This window comes from Camelus ferus, chromosome 26 (genome assembly GCF_009834535.1).
Source record: "Camelus ferus isolate YT-003-E chromosome 26, BCGSAC_Cfer_1.0, whole genome shotgun sequence".
Lineage (NCBI taxonomy): Eukaryota > Metazoa > Chordata > Mammalia > Artiodactyla > Camelidae > Camelus > Camelus ferus.
The window spans coordinates 10,256,136-10,273,575 of record NC_045721.1 but is presented as its reverse complement, the minus strand read 5'-3'; the positions used below and the strand labels follow the sequence as shown (position 1 = coordinate 10,273,575).

The 17,440-nt window shown below is 47.4% G+C and overlaps 2 long non-coding RNA genes across 2 annotated transcripts in view; one reads left to right on the top strand and one right to left on the bottom strand.

Annotated features, from left to right (window-relative positions):
* Nucleotides 1-284: 284 nt before the first annotated feature.
* Nucleotides 285-17,250, top strand: LOC116660099. Its single transcript, XR_004315475.1, has 5 exons — nt 285-2,034; nt 6,620-6,792; nt 6,899-7,010; nt 10,176-10,305; nt 16,285-17,250. It is a non-coding gene; the product is annotated as an uncharacterized LOC116660099 (long non-coding RNA).
* Nucleotides 4,250-17,440, bottom strand: part of LOC116660100 — a 40,414-nt gene continuing 27,223 nt past the window's right edge. The window contains exons 4-6 of the long non-coding RNA XR_004315476.1: nt 9,325-9,555; nt 5,923-6,033; nt 4,250-4,379 (exon numbers count right to left, since the gene is read on the bottom strand). This is a non-coding gene — a long non-coding RNA (uncharacterized LOC116660100). The remainder of the gene's footprint in view (nt 4,380-5,922; nt 6,034-9,324; nt 9,556-17,440) is intronic.

The following is a 17,440-nucleotide window of genomic DNA, read 5'->3' as shown; positions in this document are numbered from 1 at the left end:
GCGACGCTCGCCGCCAGGCCCATTCATAAAACCGAGACCTAGAGGAAAAGGGAGGAGGCCTCCGACCCGCCGGCGAGCTGCAGCGCCCGGACTTTGTGAATGGAGAGCCGCGGCGCTTCACCCAGGCCTCCGCCGCGCGCGTCCAGCCGGACCCAGTCGCGGTGCGGCCACCCCACACTACTGCGGCTGTGGCGGCAAACGGCGGAAAGAAACCGCCATCCGAGAAGCCGTCCTAGCGGAGGCCTGGACTAGGTTTTGAGATTTCATCCCTCTTTATCTCCGTGCTTCCCGCCTACCAGCCTCTCAGGTGTCCCATTCGTACCCAAGTGGACAGGGGAACGCTGCACCGCGATCCAGCTGGCCCAGCCTGGCCCTCCTTGCCCCAGGCTCACGGAGTGCGTTCGGCCGGCCTGGCGTGTTTTTCAATTGCGATTCCTCAGACGTTAGCTTCTGCCTGAGCTTGATCGATTTTCATCTTAAACCATTAAATCAGCTTTATAGCTTCCCAAGGAACGTGGGCAAACCCCAACTCAAGATGAAAGAGAAAGCCCTCCCGCCCCGAAGCCCAGTAATAGAAGAGAGGTGTTGGGTTTGTTGCTTTACAACCCAGAGGGAGGCATTAATTGAATCCGGAATGTTGTTCCCAAGGAGGAAGGCGGGAGAGCCACTCCCTTCCACGCTTCCTAAAGATGTTTATTTAACCCCGATGGGAGAAAAAAGACCCCCGACGTTTCGGCTTTTGGAAAAGTCCTCACCCCATCTTGCACACGTGTAAATTGTCTTCTCAGGAAATGACAATTAGGGTCCACATTTGGTGCGAAGCTAGACCCAGAGAAATTGAAGTGTAAAGGATTTAATATGTTCCGGGGCCGATTCCGGTTTCCTCGCATCCTTCTTTACAGGTCATGTCGCAGTTTTCCAGGCCCCGCTTTTCCTTGTGCATTTAATTTCCCAGAGGCCGTTTTTGGCAGGAGGTGTGCGCGCGCCGCGGTAGGGACACGACAGAAGCCAAAAATTATTCGCCCGACATCTTGCCAAGTCTTGTTGGTGATTATTAACCACCAAGCGGGGACTCGCTCCGGGCCTTGGTGGCAGCGGGGTCGAGTCCTCCACTCCAGGTCGACCGAAGCGACGCCATCGAACCCATGGGGTCCCTCCCTCCCCCGACTCGGCCTTCCGCCACGCCTTTGTTCCCCGCGGAGCGGCTCTCCGGAGCTGTCACCTCCGCCCCCAGGGTCACCCCTCCACTCCCCATCTTGGCCTCGGCGGCGGCCTCCACATCCGAGGATCCCCTCCCACTGCACCCAGAATCGCCAACACCCGGCCCAAGCTGAGTGCGTTGTGAGGCTAGCCGCTTATCCCTGAGGATCCTCCTTTTACCTCGGGTTCCAAAATGGCTCTGCAATGTACTTATCCTGCTCTATTTAGAATTCACTATTTTGCTCATCGTGGATTTTTTTGGGCGCTAATTTTAATTGCTTAAAAAGCACTACATTAAGGTATTTATTTTGACCACTGACTTTTGGGCTCCCCCTTGTATTTTTGCTCACTCTAGTCCCCGGCCTGGAACAAGCCACCACTACGGACACACCGAGGCCGCCAGACACTGAGGAGGGGAGGTCAGCGGTCAGACTCACTGCTGGGAAGGGGTCTGTACTCCCTCCGGGGGCAAAAGGAGCTTCTGTCCGGTTTCTCTTGTATTGAAGCGGTCGTGAGGCTCTGGGTAAAAAAAAGACTCGCTCTCCCTAGTACACCAGGAGCTCGACCTTTCCGAGAAGCCCCCAAGCCGCGACCGTTCCGGGCTTTCCCGGGCCGCCCTGGAATCCGGCCTTAGCCAGGGTCGCTTCCAGAAAAACGCCGATGCCTTTACAAGGGCTTGCACTCTGAAGAGCCTCTCAGTCGGAGGCAAGTCCGGGCCAACTGCGCACGTGTCGCAGGAGGTAGGAGACGTCCCTGGGCCGCACCGGCCGCGCTCTGCTAGCCTTTGTCTCCCTGGCGCCGGGGGCTCCTCCCCGCCCAGCGCTCACGTGGCCGGTAAATAACAGTCAAATCCGGGGGGAGGAAAATGCCCACCAAAGACTTGCTTTCTGCACCTGACAGTAATCCGTGGTGGTGAAGCCCGTAAATCCCGCAGGCGGTTCACACGGAAGGGGGCGTGGGCGGGCGCGTGTGAGTGCGTATGTCCACGTGTGCGCGCCCGAACCCTGAAGGGGAGAGCGGCTTTCACTTGTATTTAAGCCAAGAGCCGCTTGCAGTATGAACGCCTGATTTTTGAAAGAGAAAAAACAAAACAAAACCAAACCTTTCCCTTCAATTCAGGAACTGGCTTTCAGCTCCATGTATTTCAGCCGAAGAGATTTAAATTTTGTATTTATCCGGGTCCTCTATAAGCACCCTAGATATTTGTTTTAATTTTTGGTATTGTGAGTATGCAGGCCATTTGGTACGCAGTTAAATGAATACAATGTGAGGGCTACCGATATTGGCTATAGAGGTGATAAAACCTGTCCCCAAATAGTATGCAGGGTGGGGGTGGGAACCTTAATCAGTTTACACGCGAACCTCGTGAAACAGGTTGTCAGTAAGCAGATCTTACAGAAAACAAAGGCATTTTGGAAAGAAGACATTGTCATTTCAAAGTTAATTTGACTACGGAAGCCGTATCTGCAGGAGTTGGGATGGGATTGCCCCAGGCGATATATTCTATTTATATTCAGCAGGAAACCTCGGGGTAAAAATACTTTAAACATTCACTGTGACATGTAAATCCAACTTTGCTTTCATCAGACAGTCCTTAGACTGACCTTATTAGTCACTGTCAAGCTTGGCAAAACCCTTGTTCTTGTTTAAGAACATTTCTTTCCAATTAGGAAGTTGTGTGATCTGGGAATTTAAAGCCCAGGCTAGGATCCCCAGAGAGGACTGTGGCTTCTATTCTGGTTCTGATGCCAACCTCTGACTCACTGCCCTGTACCCAAGTGCCTGAATAAAACTTGCCTGAAAAATCATTAATGAATTAATTAAGGTGGCAATGTAAAGAAATATTCCGTGGGTTCCTCTTTCCTGAGGAGAGAGGGGACTTGCTTATTACTCTCAGCTGGAACAGGAATGGGCCTTCTGGTATGGAGCTGTTGGCTAGGCTAATCTTATATCAGCTGCTTGGGGAGCTTCCCTGCTGGTGGTGGGAATGCTCAAAAGAACTGAGGCTCCTCAAGGTGAGAAGTCTGAATATACTGTTATGTTTTTAGGCAACTGCTATAGATGGAATTGAGGAACCTCTGTCTTTCCCTGCCCACCTTTGCCCATCAAATCAGGACTCAAAAGCAATGGAAAATCTTCAGTATTTAGACTGAACATCACCAAGCCACCTCAAAAACACAGCCTGAAGCCTTCTTCAGTCCTGACTTTGTCATAGATCTGTTCAGCAGCCTCCATTTATTTTTCTATCCATGATACTGTGGCACTTGCTAATGACTTAAAGTGCTAGGTTTCTAATCCAGGGTCTCTGCAGAAAAGTTTTTTAATACATTGCTTCATTCAGCACTTTATCTTGAAAATGATTCAGCTTAGGCTGTAACAGCATCTAGCTTAGTGATCTTGGGCAAGGCACTCTCCCTGGGTCTCAGTTTCTTCATCTGCAAAATGGAGAGCTTGGGCAGGATGATTTGTCAGATCTAGTTCATTTCCAGCCCTGTGTGATTCTGAGCAGGAGAGCTCTCTGCAGACCTGATACAGCCACCTCCTCCTCCTCCTCAAAGCCAGACACACTAAAATGCCACAAAACGAAGAACTGTCCTGCCTTCTTTCTGTCCTGCTCATGAAGAACAATGTTGGTAGTTTTAATTTATATGTTTAGTCAAGTGCTAACGTCCCAAGCATCTTGACAAAACTTCTTCAAGCTTTCAAAATAAAATTTTGGAAGCAAATACTCCCAATAGGAGATAAAAATGGGCTCAGACTTTTTGACACTCTATATTTTCTTATTCATTTATTCAACAAAATGTTAAACTCGGTGAGGGAAACAAACTTGTCTGAAACACTGATTGTGCCTTCAAAGGGTTTGTAATCTAGTTGGTCTAGACAAGGTGTGATTGTTACCGTGGGTCACTGTAGGGCAGAATCTAATCAATGTCTTAAGGGAAGAACAAAATGTCAGAGGGATTCAGAAAAGAAAGGGATTGAACTGTGTTGTGGGATCCAGAGGGAAATAGAAGAAAAAGGCCACCATGAATAAAATGCATTTCATCTACTTACATGTTATCCTTGATTTCTCTCAGTCCTTTTCTGAAAAAACTTTTATCCCACTTCTGAAATTCATTCTGTCCTTTTGCCTTCTCCTTTCATTTGTTACCTTCACTCTTTCCCAGTGGGTTTGCCTGCTAAAAATAGATGAGCACTTGGTCTGAAGCTGCAAGGGAGCCAAGGTGATGCAAAAGCTCTGTCAAAAATCTATGCCGTGTTCAGTGAGCCGACCTAGATGGGAGATGACCTACGTGTGGGCCTGACTCTAACTTGTGTTGTCATCTTCAGCAAGTCTGTTTTCTATACCTTAATTTCACCAACTGGAGAGGTAGTAAAAATAATGTAATTATTATTTACTTTTCTCAGTACAGCAAAATGTCTAAATCACCTTTCCAAGGATCCAGTGGTGAACTTCTTTTCCAAAGCCAATACTGATGTACATGGTCCGAAAAGATTTTTGGATTGCAAGATTATGTATATTTATATATATAAATATATGTATAATTTTAAAATTCTTGCCAAGAAGTGAACATTAAATCACATTTATTTATGTATTTTCTAAAAATTTTTTTATCGAAAGCAATGAAATCATCCAAAATTAAGACTCTCACAGGAAATCTAGGACTTTGGGGCATTATTTCTTCATTGGTTAATCAGTAAAGGAAAGAAAGTTATAGAAGACCCCTGTTATGCCACCTGTTTGCTACCACAGCTCCAGGTCCACTGGTGTCTCCATATTCATTCTGCAGAGGACCCTGGACACAGTCCTTCCTGCCTAATGATATAGGGAGTATGTGTCCTGCCTTCAAATGTTTTAGCTGCTCTTTGCTTCCACATCTTGGCTTCACTGAAGTCTTTTTGTGTAATGATTGCTTAATTCTCATCACAAAAAAATCTTTCCTCTACCTTCTTATGTTTGTACCTGGGGCCTGCAAATTAAACTGACAAAGCCAGGTTAACGGAAGAAAAAGCATGTAATTTAAATTGATGTTAATATTTTGTTTTATGAGTGTACAGGGGCTTCACTTAAAAAAAAAACAAAGAAGTGGCTAAACTTGGGGACTTACATGCTATGTTAACAAAGGGCAGTAAATTGTAGAGCAGCAATTAGACAAAGGAAGGAGAGTTTGGACCTCTAGAGCTGATAAATTATGGGAACTGACTAGGAAATATATGGGGGAAACTAATGTAGTTAAGGGTTATTTAGCGAGGCTTCCTTTGCAAGGATTCATCTTAGTGCCATTTCTGTCTCTGGTGATAAAGGTCATTCTCCTCTTTCTCGTACAGGAGAAGGAGACACCTCACGGGAAATTTACACCCTGCTTTTAGACAGATGAGAAGAGGGGCAGAGAGATCTTCTTACATCTGCTTTTTCTCAGTTGCCTTTGGCTCACAATAATCCTCATGCCAACGTGGCATACTTTGGGCTGGCGTAACTATCTCCAAGCTTGACCAGGTGCTGGGCAGGACAAACAGAAGTGTCAGAGTCTCAGCTTGAGCCCTGCTTGTCTGATGAGCAGATCCCATTCAGCCCATCAGTGGCTTTAGAAACTCTGTAGTCCTTTAGAGACTTAAGATCTTACTTCTGAGTTTTCAGGCAGACAGAAGGGACCAAAAGCCAACAATTCATACATGAAAAATATCCATATTTAATGAACTATTTTAGCAAAAGCAAAATACCTTTGACACTGCATGAGATTGATCCATCCACTTTGGTTGAAATAATGGTTTTGTGAAGTCAGGGCAAGGAACATCCTCTCCTAGCTGGATGAGATACTCAAATTATCATCTCTGGAAAGGAACAAAAGGAGAAACAGGTGGTGGGGGGCAAAACGGCTCCTCTCTCCACCTCAAGCTCCTCAGTGGGCTGCCACTCTGAGATGATGCCTGGTGAGTGACAGCCCCACCTGCTTAGGTGCCCCCAGTCCCACACCTGCTGCTATCATCCTGCACCAGGAAGCTGCACCTTGGATTGTGTACATTTCCCTCAACGTGATTTAATCATCCTCGCAATCCACTTTTCGTCTTTAAAAAAGTTATTTGGGCTATCCAGAATCAACATGCAACAGGAATACAGCTCAATGTGCTCCATTCTTTCCCAGATAAGGATTGTAGTCTCCACCTTTTCAGTTGGAATTAGCATAACAATCCACTGGGGTTTACTCACTGGAGGAAATACCTGGAGTCCTCTTTAAGCACTGCTTAATTACATCCTGTTATTTATCCCTTTTATTAGAGGTTAACTAATTAGCACCCAGCCAACTCCATTTTTAATCTAATGTATTTCTCTTTCTCTCCAGACTGCCCATGTCCTGTGTCCTCTATGTTAGAAAGCCTTGAACCAGGTGACAAGCTAAGAGTCTGTCTTCTCTTCTAGGTGACCAAGGCCCCCTTTTCAAGGCCCATCCAGCTGCCCCTGCCTTGGGTCTGAGCTGTATCCTCTTTAGCCCTGGGTTTCACTTGTTGCAATGAAAAAGGACCCAGGCTTTGGAGCCAGACAAATGTGGGTTTCAATGTTAGCTTGGCCATTTAGCAGCTCAGGAACTTTGGGTAAGTTCTGGTTTTCTCTTTCCACATCTTTTCAATGGAATGGTTACTAACATGTAGACTAATTATTCAGAATGTTACTCAACAAATCTTACTCCATTTTTCTTAGAGAAATTTTTAAGAAGCTAAGAGATGTCTGTGAGGCAGCATTTCTAATTTATACATCATCCTCTCCACGGATGTGCCATTGACAAAACTCCAAGTGTAACTGGAAAGCACAGGTGGGTTCTTGTGTCATCAAGTCAGGCTGCTCAGTGGGCCCAGCTGTTAACCCAAGTGTTTGCCCATCAGCCAATGTGACATAAAGGACTCCTGGATTCTTTCCACTGTTCCCACTATCCTGGACTGCTCCATCCCCTCTCCTCCCAGTTTCCTGTGTCTCCGTACCTCCCTCCATTTATACAAGCACAAATCTCACTGAACCCTTCTGTGACCACTTTAACAAGAAAGGCAATCCTTCTCTCTAGTTTTCTCCATTACTGCCCTTCACTTATCTATTTCTTACTGTTTTCTGCACAGTGCTTGTCTTTTCACCAGCGTTGTGTGAGAAATTTTCTTGACACAGCAGTAGCCTCCAGTTCCACTAATGGGCAACCTATCTGCCTTAGTCATTCTGGCTGCTATAACAAAAGTACCAAGGAGTGGCTTAAACATTTGTTTCCCACAGTTCTGGAGGCTGGGAAGTCCAGTATCAAGGTTCCGGCAGATCTGATGTCTGGTGAGGACCTGTTTCCTGGTTCATATCTTCTTAATGTAACTCACAGGCCAGAAAGGGCGAGAGAACTCCCTGGGGTCCTTTTATAAGTGCACTAATTCCACTCATGAGGGCTCCCCCTTCATGACCTCACCCCCTCCTAAATACTGAACCAGGATCTTAATACCATTGCCTTGGGGGTTGGGACTTCAACATATGAATTTTGAGGGGACACAAACATTCAGTCTCTAGCATACTACTTGCTCCTATACTTAGGTTTCCTCATTTTGTGTAGCAGAATGGAGTCACCTTAGATATTGTAGCAGATTCACATACAACCCCTGTCCATATTATCTGCCAAGCAACTCTATCAGCTCTGATCATGTACTTTGACAGAATTTCTACAATCCTCTGGCCAAAGCTATGGCGAATAACTGGACCAGGGATACAGTAACTCACTGATTGCTATGATTGTGCTCAGAAAAAAGCCAAGAACCCTCCGTCTCCCTGCCTGGCACCTGCCAGCCTCTCTGCTCCATCTGTGTTCTTAACACATCTTTCCAACACCCTACTCCGCACACAATCACTGTTGTTGGCTTCTCTGGCCACCATTTCCTGCTCCTTTGATGTGGTTTTTGATGTATGCTGCCAGGGTACCCAGGGCTACTTCTCTGGAGAGACCCACCCAGACCCTCAGCCTCTGGACTAGTCCACCCAATCAGCTGTCCCTGGGCCCCCTTGGCTCCACCAACAGTCCAGGAGCATCAGGCACTTTCTAAATCCTCCCCGGAACAGGCAGCTTTAATCCTCTCATGTTCTCTACAAGCACTTCTGACCAACGGAGCTGCTTCCGCTCAACTGCTCAACCAAGGCTCACAAACAGGGTCACTCTGAAATGCGCTTATGCGAGTCGATATTGGTTTAGAGCAGAATCCAGGCAGGAGGGTGTACAGGCACTTCCTGGCCCCAGGCATAAACACCACATATATTTTTTTCCCTTTCAGAAGGGATATTTTCCGTGCTCATAATGAAGTGTGGTCAGAACATAGTCTCTTCTAGAATATTAGGTCAGCCAGAGGTTTTTCCTTCTGTTTCATACATGTGAATAAAAATGGGTCTCAGCAAAGCATGCCGTTAAATATTTCACCCATGTGTCAGCAGATGCAATTCTAGAGCAGACACTTTTTTTCTGGGGTGATGTTGTTGATTTAAAGGGAAAGGTGGGAGATTAGCAAACACCTGTGCCTTTAGCAGTAGCTTCAGTCTTTGGGTTGGGAAAAACACAGAAATATCTAAATGTTATTTAACATCTAAATAATTATCTAGAAACGATAATTCCAAGGATTTCCACTTGGAAGTTAACAAGTCTGAAGTATACCAAACTGCAGAATGCTGAAAATATTAGGTTCTTTTTTGTCTTATGAGGACTCCTGTTTCTGTCCCTTCTCTCCAGTTGACAAAGGAATCAAGAAAAATGCTGGAGATGGACTTGAACATTCCCTGTAGGGCAGCCCTGGCTTTTTCCATATTAAATTGCCCAAGACCTTGCACTGCAGAAGGTGTATATGCGTGTGTACATATATACACTTACATATACACATATGTCTATTACATTTATTTTTCCTTCTTGAAACACCCATTTCCAATCTCCCTCTCTGTACCAGGCCTCATTTTTTGTAAAACCCATTGTTCCTTCCCCACCCCTTACAGCTGAAAGGGGTTTTCTTCTGCCCACTTTGTTTGAAGGTTAACTCATTCACTCGTGACAGGATGTATGCAAATTCAACACTCACAAAATTCAGAGACCGATTTTCTTCCACCCCTAGCCTGGGTTTCCTCACCTGTTGATGCATCTTCCATTCACTATCATTTTGGAAGGTCAGCCACCATCACCGGGTGATGACTGACAGGCTGGAACACGGGTGGGGCAGGCAGCACCGAGGAGCACTGCAGAGCAGGAGATCAGCTGCTCACATTAGGCCATAAGATGAAGTGCCAGGCATCCCCCCGAGTCAGCACCTCAAGGTCAGCTCGTGTCTGTCTCTCTGACTCCTCCTGCACGCCTTCAAGTCCTGTTTTGAGGGGAGGCAGAGGCAGTTGTTTCCAGGATAATTACAATGACAAGATGGTTGACAGACATAGGCCATACGCTGTTTAGTGGCCAAAGTATCCCATAAGCTAAGGGGTTCTGTGGACACCTGCAATTCCCAACCTCCCTGCCTACCTCTTGGATGGCTAAGGCGCCACTGTGAAGAGAGGTCAGTGTAAAATACCCTGCACGGGATCTAGAACAAGGAACACTCAGTAAATGAGGACTCATCTCAGTCTGCCTGGGCTGCCTAACAAAGGACCACAGACTGAGTGGCTTAGAGAACAGGTATTTATTTCCTCAAAGTTCTGGAGGCCAGAAGTTGAGATCAGGGTGTGGGCAGGGGTGGTTTCTTCTGAGTCCTCTCCTTGGTTGGTAGATGGCCTCACGTGGACTTTCCCCTGTGTATCTGTATCCTAATCTCTTCTTCTTATAAGGGCACCAGTCACACTGAATTATGGCCCACCCTGATGTCCTCATTTTCACTTAATTACCTCTTTCAAAACCCGGTCTCCAAATATATCACATTCTGAGGTACTGGGAGTTTGGAAATTAACATATGAATTTTGGTGATGTAACAGAACTGTTGTTAACTTTTCCCAGGAAGAAGCTTTGACCCCTCAAATTGTTCTTCGTGACCCTCTCCCCCAGGAGGTAGCTCTGCGTAGGCTCTGGCATCAGCCAAAGGTGGACTTGGACCCCAGCTGGATCCTTTCTAGCTGTGTGACCTTAGGTAGATTACTTAATATCTCTGAGGTCAGTTACCTCTGCTGGGAAACAGGGACAAAATATACACTCCTCAGGATAAGCCTGAGGATCCAATGAGATGATATCAAAGAGCCTGGCTTGATACCCGGCTCAGTACCCGGACCCCCTACCTTTTTTTCCTCTGGACTCATTCAATTCTCTGAGGTCCCCAAGAACATCTCATCCAGAGATCAGACAGATGCATTTGTTTCTGCTCAGATAAGCAGCTGCCTGCTGGGCCAATTGCTATGCTGACCCTGGGACATCCTGGAACCTCCAGGGAAGGATCTCAGTCCCCCGGGGCCCTCATCTCTTCCTGGTTCCACATGCACAGCTGAACCTGCTCATTCAGCTCCTGGCCTGGGTTGGGGGTGGGGACAGGCTAGGGAGCCTCACCTCCAAGGGCACCTGTCTTCAAACAAGCAGGGGGCAGGGTGTAGATGTTAGAGTGGCAGGGGACTGAAATCAGGAGGCTCCAGGTTTGGACTGCAGCCAAGGCGAAAGCCACTTGCACAGTTGTAAGACTCCAGTGACTCTGGCAATTCCCCAGGCTGGGGAAGATGACCTGTCACTTGTCAGGAGGGTCAGAAGCAATTGCTCAGAGCAGTGGAGGAGAGGGAGGAGACAAGGAGAGGGCCAGATTTGCTGGGAGAGCTTGGCTCTCCTTGCTGGGGAAGGCATAGAGGACGGCCCTGAATTCAGAGAAGTTTCTCAATCAGAAGGAGCGTCGCAGGGCAGCTAGAATCAGTCCCTTACAAGTTGTGTCCCCACATCCATCTCTCCCACACTTGCCCACTGGCTCCGCTGAGGTGGGGACTCTGGTGGGCAGCCCCCTCTGGCAGAGGAAATGAGGGAGAAGGAAGAGGTCAGCCCCGTAAAGCAAGTCTGTTGTGCTTGGCAGAGGTGGCAGTGTTAGGGTTATTTGGGTGTTGTGTTCATAGCACCCCCTTTCTTCCCAAGACAACAGGAAGTAGACACAGGTTAAGGAAGCACTGGACACTCCGTGGCCCGAGTGTCTTTGCTGGGGGCAGGTGAGGAAGGAAACAGGAAGAGGGCTTCCCAGTCTCTCCCAGCTTATCTGTTAAAGACACAGATGTCTCCCAGCCCTCCTGTCCCTTAGCCCAGTCCAGCTCTGTGTCCGGAGCCCTTTCCCCACCAGCTGGCAGGCCCTGGGCTTGGCTGGGTAGCTGAGGCCTGGCCCTTCACCGTGATTTCCCGATCTCTGCTCCACATCTCTCCTGGGCCTGGGCTCTTGCAGCCTGACTCTTATTTCCCTTGGCTGGGTCTGGTGGTCAGGACTTTCCCACATGGGGCTAGATGCTGCCCGTTGAACTCTCACCTCCTGGATAGGGGGCTGCTCTATCTGCTGGGATTGAAAGGCCCTGCACCCCTAGAGTGACCCCCTTTGCATGCCGGTAGCAGCTGGAGGTGTGCTGGAGCCAGCCACTGTCCTCTCACCACAAGAATTTGCATTTCCTGCCCTTCCCTCCTCCTCCGCCCAGTGGCCGGCCTGCCACTGTGGAGTCAAGTGTGCCTCCTGGCTGAGCCCACAAGCCCTAGGGTCTGGGAGAGTGTCAGCGTGAGAGATGCACATGGCAGTGGGCTATAGACCAACTGCGGGCACCCCCTGAGCCGTCTGTACCACTCTCTTCTCCCATATTTCCTGGCAGCTTGCCCATCTGTCTCACTGTCTCTGAGCACAGACTTTTACCACCTCTCACCTGGGATACTGCCCCGGCCTCCTAACTTGTCCCCCTGTCTTTCTTTCTTCCGTGAACCCTACACACTGCTGCTGGATTAATGTTCTGAAACACAGCTCTAATCATATTTCCTGATTACAAATGTTTCTGATTCTTGCCGGCCACATTCCAAGTGTCTGCAGCGGAACCTCTACCTCCTTTCTCAACGTCAACCCTTGGTCTGGAGTCACCCTTGGCTCCGTGTCTTCCTTGGATGTGCTCAGTATTTCTTTCTTGAGTACTCTGGCTCACACTGTTCACTCTGCCCCAAATCTCTTCTCCTGGGACTCTTGAGACAGTTTAAGAAAGATCTCACCTTGGAGCCTTGTGGATGCACAAATTTGCTGCCGGTGTGCTCCCCAATCACCTCCCCCCAGAGACTTATGCAACCTCCCCGGATCTGGCTGAGAACTGCCCCATGCCTGAGTGATGCAAAACCAGAGTCATAACCTATCTCAAGAGAGACTTCAAACTTCACTTCTGAATCAATGGGAAATTTGGACAAAACTTCTTTTCTCCGTCACTTTCAATTTCAGTTCAGGAAGACTCACTGAGCCTTCTTCAAAGATATGGTTCTCCTTGCCTGGCAAACAATAAATTCATGTCTATACATTCAGACTACCCCCGTGGTCTTGTTCCATGACAAGACCATAGTCAATGTTTTCTTGATTTTTCCAGCCAAAAGTAATCCTCTTGTTTCTCCAACTCCTTCAGCATCTCATGAAGCATGCCTTTATCTTCTTTCATTCATTCACTTAACAAATATCCAGGCATTGTTATGATACCAGACACCATTATTTACACTGGGTTATGGTAGTGAACAAAACAGACAAAGACAAAAATCCTAATCTCATGGCACTTACATCATCCACAGAGAGAGACAGACAATAAACGCACAAAAGTAACATATATCATATGTTAGATGTTGATAGGTCATGAAGAAAAATAAAGCAAGAACAAAGATACAGACCGTGGGAGGATGGTCAAAATTTTATATAAGAGGGTCTTATAAACTCGACCTAAGCTGTTTTGGGTATGCTCAATTCTTAAGGTTTTTTGGTAAATGGTGGCAGCCACTAAGAAATCTTAGGTGGGGGTTAGCCACCCGACCAAATGTCACTGTGGGGAAATAAAAGTACAACCCAAGCCAGATTCTGCTTATGACATCTACTAACCAAATAATTGTTAGCAAAGCAGGCCTGAAATTCTTCACAGGACTTGTTCTGGATTCCCATTGACGTTTCCATATTTCCAAGGTTCTGTGCCTTCTTGTTGGGATCATGCACCACAGATCCCTCCAAGCCAACATTTGGATACCAGACAGAGTAGGGATCAAGTCTGGTGCACCCTTTTAGGTAAGAGTAGGGAGTCCCTAAATGATTGCAGCCAATTATTGGAGCCAGTCTCCAGTAATTCTACCTAAGGAAGCCAATACTTCACTTTCATTGTGCTTCTTAACATGTTGCTAGTTTCACCAACACAGGTTTATCTTTTAAATTTAGTGCACTAATCAGCAAAGTGTTGGTTTTGTTGCTTAAGACGGGGTAATAGAAATTCGTGGAGTGGCAGCCTCGAAGCATGGACTCTTCTAGTAGAATACCAGCTGCGTAGTCCTGGACTGTGCTTTTTTTTTTAAATTAAAGTATAGCTGATTCACAATGTTATATTTGTTTTAGGTAAACAACATAGTGATTTGATATTTTGACAGATTATAATCCATTTCAAGTTATTATAAAATATGGACTCTATTCCCTGTGCTGTACGTCACACCCTTGTATCTTACTTATTTTATATCTAGTAGTTTGTACCTTTTAATCCCCTTCGCCTATCTTGCCCCTCCCCAACAAACTGCGCTTTTTTGATGGCACATTAACTGACTGTCTCTAGAATTAAAATTTAAATGAGCTGGCACATACATAATACCTCACTGACCGTACTCAAGTATTTTAAAGTAAATTACAAATATTATAACAAGTGTTGAGGAAAGACCTCACTGGGAAAGGGATGGTTCAAAAGACTTGAAGGTGGTGGGCTTGACCCAGTCACGTTGTGGGAAACATTCCCCGTTGAAGGAGTAGTAAGTACAATATCCCTGAGACAGGAGTGTGCCTGAGCTGTTCGAAGAACAGCAAAGAGGCCAGCGTGGCTGAAGCTGACCATGGAGGGAGGGAGAGAGCAGTGGCAGATGGTGCCAGGAAAGCAACAGCGCCAGATCCTGTGCAGCCTTGCAAGCCATGTGAGTGAGATGTAAGCCACTGGAGAGTTTTGCACAGAAGAGTAACATGATCTGGCTTCGGTTTTTCGTCAGATCAATCAGGTCACCTTGCTGAGAATAGACTGATGGGGACAAAGACAAAACCAAGGAGACCAGTTAAGCATCAGTGAAATAGTCCAGGTGAGACTGACCAGGACAGTGAGAAGTGGTCAGATTCTGCATGTACACTGAAAATAGAGCAGCAGGATGTGGTGATGGATTGGCGGTGGGTGGAAGAGAAAGAGAGAATTCAAAGTTGACAAAGCTGTTTGTATTGAGCAACCAGAAAGCTGGAGTTGCAGTTCACTGACATGGGGAAAAAGGCAGGAGAAGGTATTGGGGTGGGGGGCAGATCAGGATTTCAACTGAACAAGTTTGAAAGGTGGAGTGGTATTGTGGAGTAGACAGTAGATATAAGAGCCTTACGTTCAACAGAGAAGGACAGGCAGGAGTTATATCTTTGGGAGTAATCAACAGAGAGATGGTGCTTAAAGCCATGACTCTGGATAAGGTACCCTCATAGAGACAGACAGAAAGTGGACAGAAAAGAGAAGTCCCAAGACCAAGCTCTAAGACTCTCCAGCATGAAGCGGTTAGATAGACCAGGAAGAACTAGCAAAAGATTATGAGAAGGAGCCACCAATGAGATGAACACCAGGAGATGGTGTGTCCCAGGAACCAGGGGAGACAGTGATCAAGTAGGAGGGCGATCAGCCATGAAGATGAGGACTGAGATCTGACCACTGAGTTTAACAACATGGAGGTCACTGCGGCCCTTGATGGGAAGTGGTGCAGACAAGCAGTTGGCTGGGGTGGATTCAAGAGAGGATGGGATGAGCAGAAATGGAGGCATGAGTATAAACCACTCTTCCAATCAGTATTACTGAAAAGGGCCAGAGAAAAATGGGAGGTAATAGCACCTTTACAGTGTTATTTGCATTAAGTCAATCCCATATTTCTTGACCATCTAATACATACTATAGATGGGCTTGAAATAAACAAAGCTGGAGCCATGTCTCCCACCGGGAGCCACCAGCCAGGAGAGGAAATTCAGCTACAAACAGTGACGGTGTTTTAGTAACGGATTGTACTAAGTTCTATGGGCATAGAAAGAGGCAGGGACAAACAGTGGGTAAGCTCAGGGAAGTGGCAACTGATCTTGGAGGAAGGGTGGTGGGGCTGGTAGAGTCAGGGAAGAAAGTTGTTCTCAGCAGAAGGAGGTGAGTGCTGTGATTATGCCCAGTTTACAAGTAAGAAGAATGAGGCCTTCAGAGCTCAGGGCATTTCTGGAAGAGCTGGGATTGTGATGCAGGTGGCTTGGCCTTCTTCCTTACCGCTCCGTGGTGTGTACAGGTGGAAGGGGACAAAGACAGCACATAATGGGGACTCAGGAGCGAGTCTGGGGTGCAGCGAACCTCCTTGACTGGCCCAGAGGATCTGTGCCAGGCCAAGCAGAAGCGGAGCTTTCTAGGCTGTTGGTGGGACAGCTTTGATGGCTGCTCTCTTGGCCCTGGACAGTTGATTGACAAAGGGGGGCCTTCCTGAGCACAGAAACCAGGGGAGAAGCATCAGGGAGGAAGCCGAGGTGGGCTGCAATTAGGGACGCCATCACCAGACCCTGAACACCAGGAGGATAACTGATAAGGGGCTTAGCAAACAGGGCAGCGGCAGGAGAACTGGGATGGGATGGGCCCCAGTAAAGGGCATCTCCAAGGAGACCCAGCAGCTTTAGGGCCTGTCAGCCTGGCTGAATGGAGAAGGGGCTCCTTTTCAGCTCCTGCGGGGCCTGAGCTAAATGAGTTTGTCTCCCAAGCTCAGTGAATTTGAAGCTGCTTCAGCCGCTGGTTTTCCCCTCCTCATCACGCCCTCTGGAGTTGCAGGAAGAAAATCAGCCCAGGAGTAGTGCCCAGTGCAGCAGGCCTTAGATTCCCCTCCTTCTATCTCTTACATAACCCTCCTGCTCTCCTTCCAGCCTGCACTCTTCAGCCACGGGTTCCTGTACTTGTGTTTGTGTGTTTCAACTCCGAGCAACTGCCCACAGGGGCCACCAGGGCCACGTCATGCACTCTTCAGCTGAGCGCTGAAGGCGGAGCTCCTGACTCATCCTGCCCTGGGCCTACAGAGCAGCTGGCCGGCTGCCTGGCCCCATCACTCTGCTGCCTCCAATGGCCCTTCCAGCCCCTCTCCACAGGCAGGCCCAGCCCCCATGGGGAGAGGATCCCAAACTAGTTTTGTAAAGAAGGCAATACAGTGTTACCCATTCAAACTACAAATAATTCCTGACTCTCAAACGGGCCAGATGGAAGACTTTCCTAAGGTCTGGTTTGGGGCAGGGTTTGCAAAGGAAGACCCGAAGCCTTGCTTGGCCAGGTGGAGACAAGCTGACTCAGAAAGCTCATCCCTGCGATTACTCAGGGAAGACTGTCACTCAGCTTGAATTAAGGTTAATCCAAAACAGGGGGGCCTGGGACACTCACATTTGTGAGCATAACTTGGCTGGTGGATTTGGGGAAAGGTACATTCTGGTGTCCACATTATCTACTTTCTCTGCTTATTATTTGAGATCCAAGCAGGGAAACAACAGGGAAGAGGGCTTGGGGGAAGCCAAGGGATAGCTGGTGCTTTCAGGCATAGCGTGCTACGATGTTCTCTAATCTGACTGTGAATGAAAAATGTTGCCTGCCATATAGGCAAACACAGGATACTGCAGCCATCAAGCCTTCAGTCACTGCGGCCACCTTCAATGATGCAACCTGAGGGGACTCAGGATGGGAAAGCACAGGATACTGGCCCTAGATATTAAAGGAATGATTTCCATGAGCCCAAGACTTTTGCATCTTCCCATATAGAAAAGCGCTAAATTCATTAACTTGAGATGTCTAGTTTTCTTTAATTAACAGTAATCTTTTGATGTTCTGACTACTTGGTTCTTGTTGCAAAATTCCTATATATCCTGGCTCCTCCCTTACCTCTTCGGAGCATTCCCTTAGAGCTATCTGAGAGGTTGACTCCTGGGCTTGAGTCCTCAGAAAGTCTACTGAATAAAACATAATTCTCAGCTTTTAGTTTATGCATTTTTTTTCAGTCAACATCACATTACCTGGACACCGCCCTACAGCAGATGGAGA